At 36.4% G+C, this 6,008-nt stretch overlaps 1 long non-coding RNA gene across 1 annotated transcript; it reads right to left on the reverse strand.

Annotated features, from left to right (window-relative positions):
* Positions 1–1,141: 1,141 nt before the first annotated feature.
* Positions 1,142–5,528, reverse strand: LOC104091234 (uncharacterized). The gene is made up of 3 exons (XR_685101.4): positions 5,304–5,528; positions 4,871–4,941; positions 1,142–1,354 (listed from the first exon to the last, which is right to left on the reverse strand). It is a non-coding gene; the product is annotated as an uncharacterized lncRNA (long non-coding RNA).
* Between the last annotated feature and the right edge of the window lie 480 nt (positions 5,529–6,008).

Here is a 6,008-nt window from a genome sequence, read left to right on the forward strand (position 1 = left end):
TTGTTTACTCAAAAGTTAAACCTAGGTCAACTCTTCCAACTTAAAGTCTCCAAATTGAGAATTAGTCCTCCAAATCACTTTGAACTCCTCGAAAATTAAAACCAACCACACGTGCAAGTCATGATACATAAAGTGAAGCTACTCAAGAACCTAAACTGTCGAACGACACACTCGAAGTCAATACGACTGGTCGGGTCGTTGCACTAATCCACGAGCATCCCTTAGTCCAGAAAATGATATAACACATAACCCTGTAATCTGATCGTTAATAGCAGACTCCTCCATTTGGCTCAAAGCCATGGAACACATCATTAGAAATCCACATTACCATTCTTTTATAGCTGCCCCGGTCTTGCACTATTAATCAACTAAATATTTCATAAACTTATGCAACACTAGTCATGAAATACTCCAAAGACTCTACCAAGTGCATACTCATCGTTGTGACAGTCAAGTAGATTTCCTCGAATGCTCCAAAATAATAGTGTATGCATTCAGTGAATAAAAGCCTCATACGAAACACACGACCTCAACTCATCATAGGAAATAAACCACCAACTAGATTCAAATCAACACCTCCCCATGGCACCACCATGGTCACAATCAACTAGGAAACCGATTAATACTCCCGAGTCTACACTCGCCGATAAGATATAATAAACTTCCTCACCCCACAAACGAACAAGTGGAATATCTATCAAAACATCAGCATCTAAGCCTGGACAACACTTTGCAATAGTAATCAAGCATCCACAAACCTTCCCAGCTCATCCGCAACATCCAAGCCATCGGTGCACAATGATACTTGGCGCTCAACATCACATATGCACGAATAAGAAGAATTAAATTCGTAGGTTTCAAGCTGAAACAAGGTCGCACGATAACGAAAGAAAGAAGGGAAGTTTCTTAAATGCCCTATAGCCTCTTGAAGACAGGTATGGATGCCATAATACTGATATGCAAGACACTACTAAACACTTGCTTATGAGGCGTAGAGCCTATAAACGTAGTGCTCTGATACCAACATGTCACGACCCAAAAACTACCTAGTCGTGTTGGCACTGAACCCTATTGTTAGGTAAGCCAAACATAGTAAAAGGTAACTCAAATTATAGATTATTAATAACAAGGAATAAAATGACTGAATTTTATACAACCTCCCAAGGAATGGTAGTACAAGTTATGAGCCACTATGATTTAAATTTACAAAACGAAAATGATGAATAAGTACAATATCTATTTGAAATTACATAAATAGAGTTTAAATCCTAAAATACCATGAACAAGAGGTAGCTTGTATATGGAACGTCTTCAGTGCAAGGCTTCATCTTTCGTAGCTACGCAACTCCAAAATCTGCACACAAGGTGCATAAGTGTAGTTTGAGCACAACCGACCTCATGTACTCAGTGAATATCTTGACTAATCTCAGTGAACTAGTGAAGAGGTTTTTTGGTCAACAGAGGCTCACTTACTATGTACATGTGTAGATAATAAGCAGGAAAAACAAGTCAAGAGATATATCGAATAATAGTATGAGCATCAACTGAAGAGCTATGGAGCAAGTTCACAGACATGGCAAACAAGTCATAACCTCATAATTGTTTTTACGAAGGAAAGAGTAATCATGGAGTATGTGTGAGGATTATAGCCAAACATCACTAACATACACTATTGCGGCATACAACCCGATCCCACTATCAATAAACATTGTAGTGGCGTGCAACCCGATCCCAATATCAATAAATATTATTGCGGCGTGCAACTCGATTCCAATATTAACAAACACTGTTATGGCGTGCAACTCGCTAACAATATCCATAAATACTGTTGCGGGGTGCAACCCGATTCTAATATACAGTAATATCATATGAAACCGCAACATCAACCAAACACGGGATAAGTTCACAACATAACACCAAAACAAAAGAACATGCGGTATTCGAATAAGTAATACAACTCAAACATAGTGAGATGAGTAGTCGAAAATCAAAAGCTAGTCTACCGCATATAATGACAAGGCTTCCACAAAGCATAATACACAACCAATCTAAAAGTCATCCAATCCAGTTAAGCAAAGAAGAGTAGAACATGAAACTAGTAAAGATGTTTTCTAAGTAAGAACAGGGATCAAATGAAAGCATTTAATATGTGTAATCATGTAGCAAGTAGAAGCATGTATCAAGTAAATGCTTTAATAAGTGAAGGCACAAAGTAAGTAAAAGCGTATAGTAAGTGAATACATGTAGGAAGTGAAAGCATATAGTGAGTGAAGACATGTAGCAGGTTAAGGTATCTAACAAGTAAATCGCGTGTTAATTAGAGGCATACAATATGTGTGAACTAATAACAAGTAAAGACATGAATTCGAAGAGGACAAGTAGCCAAGGTAAATCAAGTAAAAGTGTAGGTGTATCAATACTCGACAAGGTAAAGACATAGCTATAACAGTACAGGCCAAAGGGAAAACACATAGGTAACTACATAAGGAACTCAAACGAAATGTATCATACAAGAAAACAAACATTAATATGAACCAAAGTAAAAGACAGGAAAGTGCTTAATGAATGAGTTATCACAATAGAAATCCAACTTCTTTTATTTTCCGCATGGTAATAACTAACAAAATAATCTCATTTCATACGGCATGGCCAATATTATATCAACCGCACGAAAATACTCATCGTGCCAATATCATATCAACCACATAGAAATACCTATCGTGCCAAACGTATCGCAAAGGCTCCAATCATCATCTCTCAATACGGATAAAGAAGCTCAAGTAACATGAAAATAACATCTATAGATATAAAGTCCTGATGCCACGATCAAGTTAAGTATGAGAAGGAATCTCGTAAACATCACATTAAATCCTTTTTAAGATGTCATATGTTCTAATAAGATTTCTAATATAGATAATTGAGTTTAGTAGCTCTAGAGTTAAGTGAAGCATAGGTTAAGGGATCATCAATTTCAACAAAGGCACAAGGAAGCATATACTTTCCCCCTCCTGAGCATGGAAACCCTGGCACATGCATATACACTCATCACATGGTATATGCATCATCTCCGCGTATAGCAAAAAATATCAATTAGTAGGAAAAATTCTCCCAACAAAGCTAGACATGACACTTACTTCATTTCGAAATTCAATAAAAATCAACCACGGCAATTTTCAAATAATTCAAAACAAGCTTAAGAAACTACTCACGAATAAAAAGGGTTGAATTTTTATCATAATTGAAAAAGTCACCTAGTTATCAACCCCGGATCCGCTTGGTCGAAATCTGAGATTTGGACCAAAACCCGATTATCCATTCACCCTCGAGCCCGGTTATGTGATTTGTTTCGAAATCCAACCTCAATTTGAGGTCTAAATCCTAATTTTCACAAAAATCTACCCAAAATCCCTAATTTTTACCATAAAATTCATAGATTTGATATTAAAAAACTCATGAAAAGTAATGTGGAATTGATAGAAAATGAATTAGAGTTGCTTACCAATGAATTTGGGAAGAAAATGTTCTTCAAAAATCACCTCTAGGGTGTTTGGGATTGAGAAATGGTGTAATATGAGCTAAGTTTCGATTTTTCCCTCTTTTATCCAGTTGCAGACGTCGCAATTGCAAACTCTTGTTCGCAATTGCAATGTTCGCAAACGCGAATCACTATTCGCAAAAGCGAACAATTGTCCAACCTACAATGGTCGCAAAGCACACAAATTCTGCATAGCCCCCCATTCGCATTTGTGGTCTCACCTTCGTATTTGCGACGGTTGCCAAGCTAAACTCTAGTCGTATTTGCGACACGGTATCCGCAAAAGCCGACTCCCCAAGATCACGTTTGTGATGCTATCTTCACATTTGCAAAGTCAACAACCCCTCCACATGTTTCGCATTTGCGAGTCCAACTTAGTAATTGCAAAAAAGTTATCGCAATTGCGAGACCTGCAGACCTGAAACACTAGAAACCCGTCATCAACAGCCCAATAACACTCCCAACACATCTGAAACTCACCCGAGCCCCTCGAGCTCCAAACCGAACATTCACACATGTGTAATAGCATTCTACAAATGTGCTCGCTACCTCAAATCATCAAAATAGTATTAAATAACAAGAATCGATCATCAAAACTATATTTTCAATATTAAAACTTATTTTTAATATTTTTTACATAATCCACCGAAATGTGCTTGGGTCACCCCGGACTCAACCAATCGTGCGTACAAAACCAAAAATATCATATGAACCTACCGAAATCGCCAAAAATATTGATCGTAGTGAACTCTTGCCTTATTTTATGTAAAATAATATTTTCTTCAAACTTTTACATCAAAGCTTTCTGAAAAAAGAGACACGGACAACCCACATAAATCAATAAACATCAAATGAAGTTACGGGAAGTCTCAAAATACAGAAAAGGAAGTTAGTACTCAAAACGACCTGTCGAATCGTTACAATATAAGTGTCCACACTAATATTTAATAGCATACACTTATATATTTAACACAATTCACACTAAGGACTTGTTATAAATGGTTGTGAAAAATTTAATCAAACACCCTGACGAGTCCACGACAGCATACACTATGCCCCAGATCTATCATGGTGGCATACACAATGCCCCAAATATATTACGGCAGCAAAGAAATAATTTATAACGCCACAACGCCAAAGCAAGATTCTACGTCACACCACAAATCACTTATTAAATAATTTTTATTTTTTAACAAAATAATATATATTTGCGGCTTGTCACAGACCACAGACTCTGTCAAGCACATGCTCGTCCTAACACGTGGACCAACTAATAAAACATACTTTCAAATTAGATTTTGAAAATAAATCACCAAAGCTTAGAATCTCACTTACCTCGCTAGCGACAAGTTTTCCAACCTCATGACATCTAGAACACCAACCAAACAACCTCCAATGGCCTCAACCTGTGCAAAATATTGATTAACAATATCAATTATACTAGTCGCAATTATTTCAAAGTTTTAGAATATCAAATCAAAGTCAACTAAAAATTCAACTAACCAATATGGCAAAATTCCCGAATTAATTATATTTTCGAACTACCCATAAGCCATAGAGTCCAATCTATAAGTTTCATTGTTGATATCAATTGACTGGTTAAATCTCATATTTTCTAAATTTCAAGCTTACAACTAAATCTCAAGTAGTGAATATAAAGGCGAAATGATACTCTAATATTACGATTCAACTCAATGTTCATGATATAATTCATATATATTAGCAGAATATATAGCCGAATATGGAGACCAAGTATAAATTTTCATACCTTAAAGTTTCAATAGCCGAAGTTGAGAACAGAATCCAAATTAAAACTTCTTTAAGCTTCAGTGGTTCCAAGAGAGATGAAATGCTTAGCTTTTTCATGAAATTCTCCAATAGTAACTGTTGCCTACAAAATAGCTTACCCAAATATTGCTCTTTACAGTTTCATGTTCTCCTTGATAATGTCAAACCCTATTACACTTTATTTTATCCCTTGGGCCAGGCCATCTAATGTGAGGCATCAAGGAAAGTGGGCTTGGGTCCACCAGCTACTCCTTTAGACAATTATTCAAGGTCACCACTTATTAATTGTCCTACATAATGTAAACTAGTCCTTAGCCACACAGGTATTCTCCTGTCTTTTACTTTATATGTATATATATAATTAATATCGGGTTATTATATTCTACCGATTTAAACTCTCGTTCGAGGAGAATGCATACTTGACATCTTAAGCAATTGCGGCTGCTAGATCCGCATATCTTCTTTGGGTAACAACCGGATACGTATAACAAGCTAGTAATAATTATAAAGTACAAAATCGATCAAAAGAATCTAATCATGAATCATATGCTTTATATTAGCCATCCTCTAGTATTGGGACTGGATATATGTACTTTCTTACGGCTTCATTACGCTGAAACACATACAAGCATCACGATCACAGTCCTATACAGGGACACCTTCACCGTTCTTACATAAGGCTGTG

This window comes from Nicotiana tomentosiformis, chromosome 5, assembly GCF_000390325.3.
Source record: "Nicotiana tomentosiformis chromosome 5, ASM39032v3, whole genome shotgun sequence".
Lineage (NCBI taxonomy): Eukaryota > Viridiplantae > Streptophyta > Magnoliopsida > Solanales > Solanaceae > Nicotiana > Nicotiana tomentosiformis.